The sequence below is a fragment of the Chroicocephalus ridibundus genome, chromosome 3 (genome assembly GCF_963924245.1).
Source record: "Chroicocephalus ridibundus chromosome 3, bChrRid1.1, whole genome shotgun sequence".
Lineage (NCBI taxonomy): Eukaryota > Metazoa > Chordata > Aves > Charadriiformes > Laridae > Chroicocephalus > Chroicocephalus ridibundus.
Window position 1 is genome coordinate 33,420,293 of NC_086286.1, and position 17,551 is coordinate 33,437,843.

General features: G+C 49.0%; 1 protein-coding gene across 3 annotated transcripts in view; it reads left to right on the forward strand.

The window, feature by feature from the left end:
- LOC134512860 (uncharacterized) overlaps window positions 1–17,551 on the forward strand; it is a 99,645-nt gene that overhangs the window by 75,685 nt on the left and 6,409 nt on the right. The window lies entirely within an intron of this gene.

Consider the following 17,551-nt stretch of genomic DNA (forward strand, 5'->3'; position numbering starts at 1 on the left):
TACAGCTGGGCCACATTTTCAGCTTCCCTTCGCGTCGCAATTGCAAGGTCACAATAATTACTGCAGAGAAGGGAGTTACAGGCTTGTTTATTTTTTGAAAGAAGCTGAGATTCTCATATGTTTGCATTTACGGGGAGGGGGCTTTAACAGTTCTCTAGGCTCTGAGAGTCTGTTAAAAATTGCAAGGGCCACTGATACGATAATAGATTAAACTCAGACCAATTTATGTGTATGGTTACTGATCACCTACTCTAAACGAGCTCATTGCAAGAAGTGGACTTGCCTTTTCAAGGAACTCTGCGCATTTGCAGATGTGCCGACAAAGCATCATTTCCACTGGAAGCGTTGGCAAGGAGGAAAAAAGTGAAGTGAATATCACTGCCCAGAAAGGCATAAAGGCAGACTGATAAATAATCAGGTGGTGAACCAACTACTCGGCAGCAAGTGGTGAGGCAATCGCAGTGCAATGAAGAAAATATGATGTCATGCATGGCGCTGCTTTGCCAAAGTGTGCCGCTCCCCGCAGAAAATTGCAAAGAACTGTAAAAACAAAATACATTTGTGCTTCAGCTGGAGACTGAGGCAATAATCATTACAGTGGAGTAGAAACAGAGCTTTTGCTTGGACATCTCAGTTCCTCTCCCAAGGAAGACTCTGCCAGACATTGATCAGGGAGGCTGGAGTATGGGACACAAAGTGAATGTTGGCCGCCTCTTTACGTGCTCCAACCTCTGAACTGCTGTGGGGCTGGAGCAAACCTAGAGGGAGATGCTGAGGCTGGTCCTACAGGGGCCACAGCTTTGTGTGTTATGGTCCTGTCCTCCCCTTCTCCTCTCCCAGCTCCTCCACATCAAAGTGGAGAGTGAGCCATCCGGAGAGGCTGAGCACAATGTCTCCTTTCAGGGAAGTCGACAGCTGCATTGTGCTGGGTATTTATGGGCCCTAGATAACACTCTGGATTTGAATGGAGAGGAAGGGGCAGGAAGAAGTTAAAAGAAAAAAAGGAGGAATATTTTGAACTGGATGAAATAGGAGCAGCCTGCATGTCATAATGCTGCTAGCTGAAGGCAATGATCCATACCCTGCATCAGAACCTCTAAACACCACCAGCCAGGGAGGTCCAGCTTGTCTTTCAGGTAGGGGACTCCAGCCGAGCTGGTCCCTGTCTTCTCTGGGGTTGCATCCCACTGCCCAGGTGTGCAAGTGTTTGCTGAGAGTTTCAAAGGAAGCTGTTCATTTTTTTTCACCTTTAAACACAAAATGTGTTTCCTTAACCACAACCATCGGAGGAGGCACCTGCTCTTGCCATGCTAAGTGCACGTGCTGGAAGTGTTTTGACTTTGTTTCCAAACACAACCCTAAGCTTAGTAATCCTCAGCTTTGGCCGCTGGCAGTGTGGTGTGGTGGGGATGTGAGGGGTTGGGGGGACACGGGATCCATCTAGCGAACAACCAGGAAGGAAATTTCTGCAGCGGTCCATCGCCAAGGAACATAACATAAGCAGGAGAACGGAGAAATAGAAATATACAGGATTTAGAGCCCTAAAGACTGGTTTGCCATGTGCGGGGAGGGACGGTGCAATTGAAGAAGAGGAACTCTTCCCAGTGTCCTTGTGGGGAGGTCAGAGTCAGGCGGCCAGACTCGCTGCAGGATTGAAAACCAGGGAGCGAGGCTCGCAAGTCCCCGGTCCCACGGGATTTGCTCCTGATTTTGCAGGCAGCATATTGCTGCGCAGGAACCCCTGGTTCCTCCAACGTTTTTTCTTGCTGGGCATCCTCAAAACTGAAGCCCCTACAATTGCCAACCTCTGTCAGTGCATCCACTTGTCCCAGATTTCTGCTGAGTGGAGCTGAGTGCCCCATAGAAGCTGCCAGGCTCCCCCCTAGAGACAGCCACCTTTGCCAGGGAAGATGGGGTCATGTCTCATCAACACTTGTGAAACACTTTGGGGTGAATTACAGAAATATGACAATTCCTTTGCTTCTGGGGAAGATTTCCCAAAGCTTCTGACTGATCTAGTCCAACTTCACATTTCCCCCCTTCACCACTTCTGTCTGGCCATCGGCATTGGGCTGCTGGTGGTGGAGTGGCAGGGCTTGCCAGCCTCCCTCACTCGGGGTTAAAAGAGAAAATCAGACCCTTTAGAAAGAAAAAAAAATCTAAAGAGAAGAAAAATAAAGCATCCAGCAGCCCATATTGGAGACGTTATGAATTGCTTTTGAAAGCGCTCGTTTCCCTGCATAAGGACGGAGGTACCTTCCTCTAACAAAGCTGCAGGAAAAACCCCACCGTCCCCCAAGTTCAGGGCGCTCTGGAGGGCAGCCACACTGAAATTGTGATTAAGTGTTTTGGGCCATGCCTTTCACTGCAGCCTGCCAGATAAATATTTACAGCTGACCACGGAGAAGCAGGGGGGGAAAGGAGAGGAGAGACATCTGTAAATTCTTTGGAGCCTTGCTGCGTTTTAATTTTAATTTAGTTCTTTTTTGTTGCTTTTCCATCCACACATCATTATCTCATTTTCTCAACCCACGGATAGCGAAAGAAGAGCTTTTTTTGAGAGAAAGGTTATTTCTAAAATCTCAGGGGACAGATCCTTGTTTCAGTGACCGTGGTGTAAAATCTGGAGCCATGATAAACCAATGCTGCGGACAGCAACCTTTGGTTTATTAACCAGCGTAAATCTGATGTAACATTATTGATCTCTGTGGAGCCTCATTGCCTCCTCCCTTGTTTTCTTCGCAGTTGTCCTTATCCATGCGAAGTTAGTGCCTATGTGACTGCAAAATGCCAGTAAATCACAAGTGTTACACCCACTTCTCGATGGTGTAAACGACTCCCTCTGTTTGGCCTCTGTTCTCAAAAGAAAGCAATTCTCCACGCCCGGTGGGAGAGCTGGTTATCAGCAGCCCACAGCATCTCGTCCCACTGATCCTGGCCCGCCAAGATGTCCATAGCTGAGCCCTCCAAAGAGGGGGCAACCAAGAGCGACTCATATAAATGAGGGCCCTCAACCCTGGGGGCTCTCTGCATTTTGATGTATGGGTATATATGTCCTGCTCAGAAACATATGCAGGAATCCGTAGCTATAAAAGCCACTGCACCACCCTGTAATCCAGCCCAGATGTGCCTCTCCTTTCATGGCGCACTCAAGGGACCCCTCCGAGCCGAGGCGGGCTGGGATGGAAAGCATTGTTCAAATTTACTCTCCCCAGTGAAAAGAGACCCACAGCAGACTGCTCACAGAGGTGCAGAGCAAAGAAGGCTGGTAGGAAGGATTGACTTCGGGACAGGGGACCAGAGCCTGAGCCAACTGATGCTGGCCCGCGCTGTCATTGCTGTCCCTTCTGAGGTCGTCGGTGTGAGGCAGGAGCCTGGCCAGCTCTGGGCCTCTCTGAGAGACAGGCATTAATGCGTGCAGTGCAAACCCTGGTCTTGCTTGAGCTCCCAAAGCTTGCTGCAAAGATCTGTGCAGGCAGCTGAGCCTCTGGTGATAATGCGGTGGGGCTGCTCACCTCCTTCAAGGCTTTGAACTTGGGAAACAGAGGCCAAGTAATGAGACTCTGGGGTGGACTTTCATGCCGAGCGATTTTGGAAAACAGGGGAAAGACTTTACGGTCTGTTGTAGGTCATATTTGCAAGCAACCTACCAGGATCTCCTCCTCCCCATGTGGTAGCAGCTCGGGCTTGAGATTTATCCCTGCTCTTATCAGTGACTTTTTAAGTAGCCAAAAAGTAGCATTTCAAAAAAACTTCTGCGCTGGCTGCAAAGTCATCTGGGAAGTTACTCTTTCTGTTAGTACCATAAAGCTGCATAGCCCTAAATAGAAAGCGTGGAGGCAAAGGTCTCGCCCCCAGGGCTTTGCAGTCTCAGCGCAAAGAGTGTGGTTATAAAGCAAGTCACGGAATCCAGGAAGGAAATTTATGGCTGGGAAGATGGATAAATAATACGCCAAGATCAACAGTAGTGGTAATGTCGAAGTGTACCGAGCAGAGTTGCTCCGCTATTACAGGACTGTAACCGCTTGGAAACATTGGACTGAAACAAGCCAACTGCTAGAGAGCTGCTGCGGCGTCAAGGCCCTGGCATTGTCACCACCAACATCTGAGAACCCAAAGAGGCTGTTTCAATGGGAGCGAGCAGTGCCACATGCCAGCGACTGTCTTCCCCAACACGATCTTACTCCTGGGGTCAGCGCTGGGTTGTGACAGAGACTGGGGTTTTACAGTCACGGTCTCACGCATCACCTCCCAGTGGTGATGTGACCTCATGAAGTGCTGACATGGCTCTGACTCTTTATTTGTAGACCATCTGGAAGCCTCTTGGACCTCCAGATGTGACGAGAGAAGGATCGGGCTTAGCATGGCTCTTGGAGGTTTGAAGGAGACACAGGTCAAAATCTTTGCAGATTTTTTGCTGCTCCTCTCGCTTTCCCATCCTTCTCCTTACTTCTCTTTGACTTTCTCCTCTTCTCTTGGCCTGGAAAGTAAAGTCACTCCAGCGTTTACTTTCTCTGTTGCCTGCCCAAGCTGTTCATCATGTCCTAGATTATCCCTGCTAACGGATCACATAAAGGAGTGGTGAAAATCCTTTAGTGGAGGTTTCTTAAAGAAGAAGTTGGACAAACACTTCAGGAGCAGTGTAGGGATAGCTGATACTGTCTTGGGACTGATGTTGGACTAAACAACCTCCTGAGGTCTTTTCCAGCCCTAATTTCTGAGCTCCTCTGATCCTGAATAGACAGAATGACAGCCAGGAGCTGGGAATGCTCTTAGGTGTTCCCAGTGGCAGCAGCCCACCATACTTCAATGTCTGCTTTGTGCTCATGGGCATCATAGCCTTGATGCTCGACATCCAGTCACCGCTGTACAATGGCTTGATGTGCTGGGGTGGCATCTGGGGAACAAACTGTGAGCAGGGAGGGGCGAAAATGACATCCCCCTAAATGCTGTGGCGCCCAGAGGATGTAGACAGTGTTTAGTCCCATATTTATTCTCCATGGGAACTGTCTGAAAGTAAAATTAATTATTTGGGGGAAAATACTGGCCACCCCCACCTACTCCTAGGCACTGTATGTGACCTGAGACACCAGAGACAACCTTGCCCCCCTTTCCTAGCCCTTGGGGTTTGCTCTTTGAAAAATCTTGAAGCTCCAGCTCTTGGAGCCTTGCAATTACATGTGGCTCTCATCTCTCACGTTCTAAAAGCAGCGACAACAGGGCTCCCGAGGGGAGAGGAAAGCTTGCGTGTAGCCTTCAAAGCAAGAAAGCAAAACAAAGAAATCAACTCTTTAAAAGAAATCTCACATTTTAAGAAGGATCTTTGGATTTTGGTTGGGAGAGTTGCCTGAAGCTTGGCTCTGATAGTCCTCATGATTAAAAGGCTTAGATCACAGTCTGGACTTTCTCTGCAGTTTCTCAGGGGTAGTTCACTACTGGGGTACACCTGGGCTGCAAAACTCAGTGTTTGGGCCCTGGAGACTGTCACTTCTCTGGACCCTGAAAGCAAGATGAAAAAGGCTGAGATGTATTTCTTTAAGACTCTGCTGTCTGTAGCTCCTTTTCAAAGGATCGGAGGGCAATCTGGGGCCTTGAATCACTTTTTGCTAATGCCCTGGCAAATCAGGGGTGTCCTCGCTGGCATCTGCTGTGTTACACCAGGGCAGGGATAGTATGAGGGGGACCTGAGAAGCAGCTGGAGACCGAGCCCTTTGGAAACAGCTAAAAGGAGTCTGGAAAATTATTATGGAGGGACTCATAATGGGCAGCAGGGGACGCAGCGTTTTGCTCAGCCTGGGACACAGACCCGCATCTGTCCAAACACCAGCGCTTCCCTCCTCTTGCTGACTCCAGCCAAGGAGGGGGCAGCACGGTTTGCATCCATCTCCCGCAGGGACGGAGAGCTTTCCCGATCCCCCCATGGCAGGCCTGGTCGCTGCAGCTTGCCCCGGGTCAGATTTCAGGGTTTGGGCTCTGCGTGTGTGCACTTGTGTGCGCTTTTAACTCACTCTGCAGTCTTTCCGGGAAATTAATTTGTGTCAGACGATTGGGTTTTTTTCTTCCTTTGCTTTTTGGAGGTCAGGGGTTGGAGGATGCTGTTGATTCAATATGCTGCAGCTATTGCCCTGCTCCTCTGGCCCCAGACCTCTATGTGCCTGTTGAAGCTCTTCCCCAGGTAGTAAGTGAGGGGAAAGTGAGTGAGGGGAAAACTAAGTAAAGTTCAAGGCCAGGCTGGATGGGGCTTTGAGTAACCTGGTCTAGTGGGAGGTGTCCCTGCCCATGGCAGAGGGATTGGAACTGCATGATCTTTAAGGTCCCTTCCAACCCAAACCGTTCTGTGCTTCTATGATAAGTAAGAGGGAAACAAGTAAGTGAGGGGAAAACTCCTAGTGATGACCCAACTGTTTTGAGCATAGGTGGGCAGGAATGAGCCCAAAAAGCATCTTGGTTCTGGAAAGAGGTTTGGGCATCCTTCCGTCTCTCTCTTCCCCGACCCCCTTCACTCCTTTGCCTGGGTCCATGTTTTGACACGCTACCAGATTGATGCACTGGCAACCTGTATCTCCATTAAAAATCGCAGGGAAGAAGCTGATGATCTTGTTACCGAGCAAAAGACAATTGAGCAGGCAATTGAACAAAGGGCAATATGGCAGCAGAGAAAGTGTAGGAGACTGTTTTAAGACCTGGTATGGGCAACTAAGCTGGATATTTTTGCTAAAATGCTACTAAGTCAAACAGTGATACTTAAATCAATTGTCCAAGAATTAGTAACTTAATGTAGAATAAAGGCTTTTCCACCTCTCATAGCTGTTGTTTCAGGCTGTCTTCAGACTCAGGAAGACACCATTGCTTTAATTAACCTCTTCTCACACTTCAAGTATGCTTTCCTATAGGCATGACAGCTGAACTCTTCAGTAGAATTTGTTATTCTGGAGTTTGAATTGTTGCTTGCAGAATGGAAGGATAGCGAGAGGCTGGATTATCAAGAAAAGGAGTAAGAATGAGAGGGAGAGACCTTCTGTCTGTTCCCCAGGATTTAAGACCATGCTTTGATCTCCAACATGCACATCACACAGCAAGTGCTGTAGCTGATCTATTTGCAGCTTAGGTGATATGCTCACAGACCTCCTCGCTCCTACTGTGATCCTGTCAGTTCATGTAAGTCAAAGAGGTTAGATCCATGTCAGCTCTTGGTTGACAGTCCTCAGAGGAGAGGCCCAGATGTCACCAGATGTGACAGCCTCTTTTCTGGCTCAGTAGGATCGATCACCCCAGCCTACTGCTGCAGTGCTCTGTGAATATTGACTCCTGGAGACCGATCTGATGAAACGGGGACTTCACATCACCGTGACCAGGAAATATGAGCATGGGCCACGCATTCCTCTCACACCACATTTCACTCTCTTTCTTGGAGCTGTGGATTTTTTAATTTTTTGCCCCAGATTGCTGGGTTTAGAGATGGTGGTTGCTTGCTAATCTACAGCCATATTGCTGGCCCAGGGGAGCTGTATTTGGGAAGTACCAGTGGGTATTGGGCATTTGGGTGATGCACCAGTGAATAACGTGCAGTTACTCATTCATAAATGCTTTGCATCCCTTCAGCTCGATGGCTGTGGAAGGCACATAGACTCACGTGTACAGCTACTAGAGTGGTGAACTGATCGGTGCCTCCTTATTTTTTCACTGTCAACAATTGTCTGTGAAACCCAAAGCCAATGTGTCCAGAGCGGGCTTACACAAAGGATGACAAATAGCTGTTGCCCGTGCTTACTCTGCTAGTTCAGGGGCTGAAGTCTGCATAGTAGATCTCATGGACGTGACCCCACTGATGGTCCCTGGGGGTACGAGAAAGATATCATGCAATAAAGTTTCTTTCCTTTTCTCTCACTGTGCTTTAAAAATAAACAAACTCTAAAATTGCTTACAACCACTTCCTGCCCTTACCATTGAACAATTAATTCTTCCACTGTGACCTTAGTTTCGACTGTTTACCAGTTCTGGAGTGGTCACATCTTTTATGTTGTTCTTTTACCAAAAAGGCTTTGCTCACATGTGCGTCTCTGCGAGGGTGTATATCGCGTATGACGTCCAGCGATGACCTCTCTGATGTCCATCGCCAGTGGCAAAGGAACAACAGAGCGCAGCCATGGTGGGTTCAGCAGGATGTGTGTGTGCGTCCGTGTGCGCATACGTATGCAGTGGGGGTACCATGCTGCAGATCAAAGGGAAGACAAATCTCAAAAATGTTTAGTTTATAAAGCGTATTGTTGTTGCACTGCCGCCCAAGGTCTTCAAAGGGGCCCAGATTTATTGTCTCAGCACAGTTCAGAGATACTTGTTGTAGATTAAAAATGGAAGAAATAGGAAGGGGGCCAGGCGTGTAAATTACTGAGTAAAATTAGGAGCGCTTACATTTGTTTGCTGTATGAATTTGGGCTTTGTTGTTTTCTTTTCCCCTGCTAGTGCTTTTTGCCCCTCCCCCTTACATTCGTTCCTAAGAGCCAAGGGGTCATGTCTGTGTTTTCTTGTGTGGCCACATGGAGTATGTCCTGACAGCTCTGCTATCTCTTAGGTAGAAACTGAGATTATCCAGGCATGGCTCTCGGAAAGGAAAACTCACTACAAGCAAATCTGCTTCGCTTTTATTGCTGGAGGTGCCGTTTTATCTCAGCCCCTGACTGTTTCTCTCCCCACAACTCCTCTGCTTGGGAGAAAGTCATCAACTCAACACACGATAAAGAAATTAACTCTCATTTGTGGCCACAGATTTTAAAGAGAGGAGCAGTCATTCGGGTCCTGCTCAGCTGGTCGTGCAATGCAGCCCAGAGAGCCTGAGCAGTGGTGTCCAGCTGACCGGCATGGCGATGCTGGTGTGTCCCCGGCAGGATGTGTCCAGGCACTGGCAGTGACGGTGCCTGCGGGCAGACACAGCAGGCACCCACACTGCTGAGGAGACCCCTCTGCCTGGGTCCATGCAGGAGGTTGGCCCAGAGCTTCAGCCCTCTCTTGGACCTTGTACACTGACGTTCCCCACCAAAGCCCTGGGTTGAGGCTGGAGGACACCCCAACCGGGCAGTCTTCAGTCACTCCTTTCTGCAGTGCGGCTGGAGTGATGATGGGGATGGCAGGGAAAAGCATGGGCTGTGAGGTGCAGAGACGAAAAGCATGAAAATATGACTTCTTTTCACCTTTCCTTGCCTGCACTGAGCTCTTTCCCCTCTGTTCCAGTGGAAGGACAAGAGGTTTGTTCATGCCCTCGTGATCTGACTTTGCCCTGGAACGAGACAGGGTTGTCCACATTCAGAACTCAGGGGAAGCAAAAGATCTCAAGGTACTTCTCCTCACCACTTCTTACTGATTATCTCCTAGGATAAATGTGCTGGCTATGTCCTCACTGGGGCACTGGCTATGACTTGCTTGGCAAAATCTCTGGGTGAAGCATTCAGTAGCAACAGAGCTTCTCTCTCCAAAATCTCCCATGGCAGGTGAAGACAGCCACGAGGTGGGAGATACAAATCCTGAGAGGGAAAGTGAGGTGCTGAAGGCTTTTGAACCAGAACTGGTACTTAGCTACTTGTGCTTGATTTACGGCAGTCGGTGCTGAATCATGTGGTCTTTGTCAGTCCTCTGAAATTCTCTCTGGTTCTCCAAAAACCTTTGCTCCACAAGGTAAATTCCTGTGTGCAATTCTGAGCCCTTTCTAGCAGCCCTAGGCAATTTTAAAGGACTAAGATTCAGGATCTTACATCCTGTCGCTTGAGGGGACCACCATCTTCATGCTAAATGTGAGCCCTCGCCGTGTGAAGCTTGCAACCACAGCTACAAGGGTAAATACTTCATCCATGCTGTGACCCTGTTGGATGGCAGAGTGTCCCAAACTGGTCTCCCGCTAGTGCTCATCTTTCAGGGGTTTCAGCTAGCCATCTAGGAGCTTTCAGCTGAAGAGCTGGAAGCCGTTCCTGTCTTGCCAGATGCCAGGGACCCCAGTCAGCTGTGTTTGTGGTGTTGGTTAATCTTATTGGTGCTCACGCCACATCCATCTTGTCACCTTTTACATCCTGCTGTCAGCTGCAAAGACTGCCATACATTAAAAGATCGTTGTCTCCAGTGAGGTTTGTGTATACGTTTTAATATCATAATTACGGCATGTAAACAAAATACCACTTGATTATTCAAACCATATTCACTGAAGCGGAGCTCCCATGCGAGAGATACATATGAGTTTAATTGCTGTTAAACCTCAGCAAATGTATTTTCAATAAAGCACTGGTATTATTTAACACACAGATCAAAACAACTACTGCAATCTAGACCTGATGCTGGAGATTAATCAATGTGGGCTTTGGCCACTCCACTGTACACCTGATTATCAGTGGGACGCTTCCTACATTTTGGCAGCCGTGCCCATGAGGTCCAGCTCCAGCCATTGGTCATCCAGTGGTTTCACTTGAGCTGTCCTCCTCATGGGAGACCAGATGAGACATAGCTCCTCTTAACAACCAGGGGCCGGGCTGTTTTTCATACTGACAGAGTCAGAGCTGGGAATAGCCTTGCAAACACCAGCAAAGCCCAGGTGCTGCCATGGGGGAGAGTGAGAGAGATGCCACCTTTCCATGGGTTGTCCACCCACCTGGTCAGCATGCTCGGGACACCCCTACTGCCTCTCCGGCTGCTCTGTTGCCTGCAGCTTGGCTGCTCAGTTCTGCTGCTGACATCTGGAGCAAAAGCATATACAAAAGACTATACGAAGCAAAAACACACACAGAAGAACGAGATTAGGTTCTTTTGAGCCTCTTCCAGGCCCAGCCTCCCCCAGAGCTCTTTGCTGTGTTTTCCTTTGTACTCTGGGAGGAGAAGAGCTTGGTTAGAGAAAAAAGAAGAGGATGTTTTACAGATTAATGAAGCCTAGATCTGATCCAGGTGTTCCTTCCCAGGTCTTTTCAAACTCTGGTGACACCAGAAGACATTTTGCAGAGGCCAGAGGGTGGTGGGGAAGCCTGGGACAGCTTACTGATGAGTTATTTCCCTGGCCTTTCCAGCCTGACAGACCAGTGATGGCTGTCTTTAGCTACTTGCGGCAGAGCTTCTGCAAAAGCAGGGGGCTACCCGGGTGGGAAGCCTTGCGACTTGTGGATACCAACAGGAAATCCTGTGGATGGCAGGGAAGCAGCAGCGTGGTGGCACTGAGCCTTCTGCTTTGGTCTTGGCCTGGAGATCCTGGTGAAGAAGGACAATGACCCTAAGGCTTCCTGTGTCTGGCAGTGCTGCCCACCTCACCAGGTGGACTTTCCATCTCCTCACAAAACCTCTGTGAAAATTTGAGGTGCTGTTATCCTCATTTTACAGACTCAAAAGTATTTAGACATCAAACTCCTGGTTAAATCCAGGAGAACTTGGTACCTAAATGCCTACCCGGATCTAAATGATTCGCTGATAGCATGTTATAAATGAAATTTTGACCTTCCAAACCTTTCTGTGCTCCCACACCGGGCAGTCAAGTAGCTTGTGGCTGCTTGGCAGGGCTCGCCTCTGCCTCCAGCCTGGTCGGTGCTCTCCTGTGGCACTTGGAGGGCCTGGGAGGCTGGCAGAGGGGGAACCGTGGGGAAGGGCTGTGCTCGGAGGAGATGGGACATCAAAGTCCTGGCCACACACAGCAGTAGATATTCCACAGATTTTTTTTTTTCTTCACAGCAATGGGGTGCCACCCTTGTTGTTTTTGGCAGTTCCCAGTGGGAATAATTACATTGTGCATGCCTTAAATTCCCTCTTTTGCAATGACAACTGGATGCAATTTCCTTAGGAGTCTCACAAATGAAGCTCTCGCATTGTTGGAAGCCATTCAGTGAGTGCTGCAATGTGTTCAGAGGTGGCTGCTTCGCAGCAGGACCCCAAGTGGTTTTTAGAAACCTTTCCATAGCCTGTCGTGCACTTTGGGACCCGCTCAGTGGGTGATACATGGGAGTCCTGGGCAGGGTCTTTCAGCTAAATGCAAGCTAGTTATTTCTTCACTGTAGAATACCAAGATAGCCTGGTTGGAAGCACACACGCACGTAAGACAGAGCGTGAAATGCAAACCTGAAGGTTTAGAGATTTCATATGTTGTTGGGATTGGGCTCAGGAAAGGCCAAACCAGAACTGAAACCTGCGCTTGAGGCTTGATTCTGGTTCATGCTTAACATAAATATTACTCTTGCTAACCAAACATTTCCTGGAATAGCTCCCTGGATCTAAGAATCGGTCTCTGCAAAGGATTTTGTGACCTAGTTGCCTGTGATAGTGAAGGACTAGATACAGCCAAGCAGGTCCCTTCCATTCACGTTGCTCTGTGATTAAAGAGCAAGACTCACCAGCGCAGGCTGCTCAGGGAATCCTCCACGCAGCAGCAAAAAGTTTTAATGGTTGTTTTTGTGGGGAAATGACTTGTGAGGCCACATACATGCGCATTAAGATGGTCTGTTTGGCAGGAAGGGGCAATAGTCCTTTTGATCTGGAGACATGGAGGAAAAAATAAATATTTTCCCTAGCAAAAGGCTGTAGGACATGGAGGAAATGCCCTTCTGACAAGGGAAAGTACCACCTCCCTCCTGCTGGCACACTGCGGCGTGCTTAAGATGGACAGCATGCGGTGATACTTTCTGAGTGCTCCTGTTGACTTGCAAAGACCTTCATGCCAACACCCCACCAAATCGCTTGACCACTGAAGGACAGCCTGCAATGTGCTTCCAGCATGTCTCTGGGCAGCTAACGAAAGAGCATGATAACTAAAGAGACCTAATGAAGCCCAGCTCCTGCCAAGTGCACGGTTGAGTGATCTGTGCAATGTATGGAGAGAGAGGAGAGGAGGGAGGTTCAGGAGAAAAGACAATGCAGCCAGGACTTGAAAAGCAAGGTCCAGGGGAGGTAGATGACAGATAGAGGAGAGAGAGGAGGAACAACGTGTGTTGTGGTTGGAGGGAAGGGGTAAAAGAAAGAAAGAGCATGCTGCTATCATTTATAACTTGGGAGGCAGGCCTCGTGCAGATATTTTATTCCAAGTGCCCGACCTTTGCCCTATCTGGGGAACGAACACAGGAATTAACTCAGATATTAACCAAATGCTTTGGTCTAGCTGGAAAGCAGAGTGCATTTATCTGGAGCAAGTGAGGCAGGAGGAGCAGAACTCCCCTTCCCTTCTGCAGTGGGAGGTGGGCTGATCACAGGGATGACATTAGTATTTTTTGCCAGTTCTTTAATTCTCCAGGCTCAGGGGACATCACTGTCCGGCCTCCCTGAACCCCCAGAGGCACCGCAGTGAGGGTTGGGGAGCAGGAGTGGGGACCTCCCAGGCCTTGGGTGAAAGCCCCAGTGAAACACCACCTTGGGGAAACTTTGCACATGGACCTGGATAAAGAAATGCAATCTCAGTCCTCGAGCACAGCTGGAAAAGAGCTGCCTGGAGGGCTGCGTGTGGAGGGAAAGGCACGGCCTGACAGTGGAGCAGCGAGGACATTTTGGGAGCTGTGGTGGGCTCGGTGGGCTCTGCTGACCCAAGAGGTTCAGCTCTCCCACAGCACTTGATAAGCAGAGCTGCCCTTCCAAAAGCTGGGCACAGAAATGCCACGCGGGTACTATTGTGATCATGTCCCTGCTTTTTCCTTTGTCTGGCAGCTGTAACACCTCAGATGTCCTTAGGGCAGGGCAGTCACCTCTCTTCTCATGCAGCACAGTATTTGCCTGCCTGCAGTCCATGCGGTTCTCAAGGCATCCAGAGGTGCTCAGTGAATGGTGCAAAATACAGTACAAACCATAACCTTTCTGCAGATGCAGTCCCACGTGTGCAATCAAAACTGGGGGGAATGCAAAGAAAGAAAGAGACGCTCAAAGCTGAGCTTAATTTTCACTTGGGCCTAAGTACAAATCACTGTGGTAATTGTGCCATGTGATCCATTCAATTTAATCAGAAAAGGCTGGGCAGACCTTTGATTAAAACACATAAAGAGATGCTGGTCTTAGGCACACAAGGCAGAAACTAGGAGAGCAAGATGGGAGCATGGCAAGCATGTGGGCCTGAGGTGATCCAGGTGCTCAGAGACAAACCCTGCCCTGCCGCCTAAGACTCTACAGTGCCTACGGGCTGCTCTTGGCCTTTGAGGAGTTCATCAAGGCTGTATTGCATTTCTGTGGGTGCTGCAGGACCTTGTTCCACACAGAACTGCAGGCTGGTGCCCTGGCACACTGCTGGGTGAAGATTTATGGAGCACTGGTGACAAGGGAAGAATGTCTCAACCTCATAGATCCAGTAGAAAAAACACCAGGTTTCTGTATACAAGGTGGGAGATGAAAGGTACTGGCCACACTCAAATCCAAGAGCATCTACGGGATATGATGGCTTTCCAGTCCCTGCCCTAAGTTCTGCCTGGGTTGTTGTGGAAAGAGAGAATTTGCCCCAAAAGGAGTGAACCGGGGGGTTCTCTCTTGTTCTCCATATCCCTCAATGATTGTTTATTCTTGGGGAGCATCACTACCCACCCAGTCACCAAAGCATCAGGTACTGATAGCCAAAGTCCTGGCCTGGGATCGCCACAGCCAAAAATGGAAGAGCTCACTTTGCTGTGGCCTTCTCAGGTGTTGGCAATATTTGGAGATACAGCCCCATGTTGATGGTGCCTGTGTGGTCTAATTCCCCTTTATTGCTACTCTCGCCTGCCTGCTTACTTGAATGTTAATTTATTTGTCCCGAGATGCGCTTGTGCATCTGTTCCTTATTTCCTGTGTATGCATTTGTTTTCTTGCTAAATACTGAAAGGGAAGGAGATGAAATGCATTGAAGATCTTGATTTACAGCTTCAGCCTTTCCCTAAATCTGTTAAGAACTGTGTTCTCATCTCCCGCTCCTCTCTGCCCTCTGTGATGGCAGGGAGACATCCAGTAAAGGCATAGCAAGTGGTAATGTGGACATGAAAACAGAGACAGACCCCTGTCACTCCACTGACCATGATAATGCCCATTATCTGCCTTGGGCATGATCCTGGGTATGTTTTTTGTGATATCTTGCCTCTCTAATGCAACATTGTACACTCGCCATTTAGTTCTTCCACCAACACTCCTGTGTCGTTTTGGAGTTGATGATGGCACTGGTGGCGATGTGCAGGGGCTAACCCAGGATGCAGCTTGTCTAAGGCAAGGATGAAAAGGTGCGAGCAGGATGGAGTCGCTACATGAGCAGTCAGCTCAAACAGCCACCGGTCTGCCTGCCCCTGCGGCTGCCCAGCCGGCCTCTCCCTTGCCATGCTACAAGCGAGCAGCTTCTGCTGGTGAAGTAGACCTAACCTGACTCCACGACAGACTTCAGCACCTTCCTTCTCCTTCACTTGCCTTGCTCTGGTCAATGATGCCCCACCTGTGCGTATTTCAGAGCAAGCATGTGCCAACAGAAGAGAGGGGAAAAGTCACAAGCAAAGGTCAGGAGAGGCTGGCTACCTGAACAGACGTGACACCCAGACTGCTCCAGGAGGTCACAGCCCAGACTAGCCTCTCCTGTTCACCAAACCTTGTTTGGTTTACTCAACCCACTACAGTATCACAGGGAAAAGGAGGGATCAGTAGCTGCTGGTTGACCCAGAAGGTTGGTGAGGAAAAGGCTGCCTCCCAGTCCCTTGAAAAGGGACTCCTTTTGGTGGTGGGTAATGCCCTTCCCAGTTTTCCGACACCACATACTTGGCAGTCCATGCTGCCTCTTGGCTCAGCAGTGCCACTGTGATGAGAGGGGTTTGAATCAGCTGGGAAGGGGCATGTCCAAGAGAGGTCACTGAGATAGGTCACCCTGTCCTGCTGCTACTGAAGACCTGTATGATGAGTAGCAAGCTTTCCCTAGTGGGAATTATGCCACTCTGGAGTTTACTGAACCATTTCTTCTGTGCTTACCCCAGGCCTTTCCTCACAATGACACTGAAACCGCAAAAGTCATGGGAACAGCATTTCTTAACTTCTGGAAAGATCTTTATTTAGGTTTACGAAGCAGCTTGCCTGAACAGGCTATGCCTAACCACTCACTTCACTTGACACCTGCCTGGGCTTGGACCGGAAGAGGAAAAAGAGCGACCAGCTTGTGCCCACCAACTACACTTGGCTGCTTTGGGGCATCCTGCCACTGCATGGGTCAAACTCGTGTGCTTGGAACTCTGGGGACCAGCAGAGGCAGGAGAGGTCTGGAGGACCTCTGGAGGACCTCTGGAGGAGGCAGCAGGACTGGCATCCCTGGTGAGGATAATTCCCACTGGGGTAATGAAGAGCAAACACCCCTTACCTTTAATTTCACTGGCAAAGGAAGGTGACGGGCACCTTGGAGAAGCTGCTCCCTCACCTGTAGCATGTGAAAATTGCCCACCAGGCTGGCCATCACAGCTGGGTTGGAGGAGGGACCCTCTTGCATCCTTGGTGTCCCTCCTGGAAAAGCCAGCACGAGCTGCCTGTGGCGGTGCACGAGCTGAGGACCTCTGCAAGGCACCCTGGCAGCTTCTCCCCACCCTCGCTCACCCGAGGAGGCCGTGCCATCTGAACCCAGCCCACTGCGCAGAAAACCCCTGGCTGTGCCATGGGACTAAAAGTGAAATATTGTTTCCCAGCTTAACGGACAGATTTGTTATGTATACAGTGAATTACCAGCTCTTGCACTGCAATAACTGTTCACACATTGTTTCTCTGCCTCTTTCACTGTTTTTTATGATTCATGCTGCTTGGTTGCCCAGTTGACATTTCCAAAATGAGGTTTTTAAGCCCTAGCCCTTCGCCCCTCCCCTCTCCCCTTTTTTGTTTGCCCGGTTTATGGGCCTGAGAGAAGTGTTTCCAATCACGATAATATCTTCATGTTTTGTTGACAAAAGGTCAACCTAGGAATAAGCCAAACTGGTTTTAGGAAAAATATTTGCTTATTTAGTAAGGGGATGTGTGTTGGAGATCAAATTTATGAGGGTGAAATTGAGTCTGGTTATTTAAAGGATTCTGAAATAAGAGCTTCCCACCCACTCACAAGGGGAAGAACGAGAGCTATAAATTGCTTTAGGCTGAAGGGAATGTAGAAATAAACTAAGTTTCTGTGCAAAAGGTAACAGGATCCGAAGCAAGAACTTAACCCAGAGTTTAAGAGACAACAGCCCGTTCACTCCTCATGCACAGCGCTCATTTCACACTGTCATTCCTTACAGAAGAAAGGTCATAATTTTTCCCAATATCTGACCTTCCAGTTCCACAACAACCATCCTCATCCATTGCCCCAACACTTACTCAGGCTCACAAAAGAAAGATCCAGCAGCTTAGCTGGTCGTGGAAAGCTGTTTTGTAGCATGCTTTCTCTAGTTTGACTTAAATTATAGTTCTAACTCAGATTTTGCAAAGCCTTTCCTGAGAATGGCCCGTGCCAGAAACCCTACTCAATTCGGAAGGAACGATCTCTTCATTGAAATTTGCATGACCAACAGCACTGAATGAGTGTGTCTGGAGGAGCGTGTCTAAAAGGTCTTCTCTCTTTTCACTGAAAAGACTAGCCAACAGTACAACAGGTTGTACCCTTTTC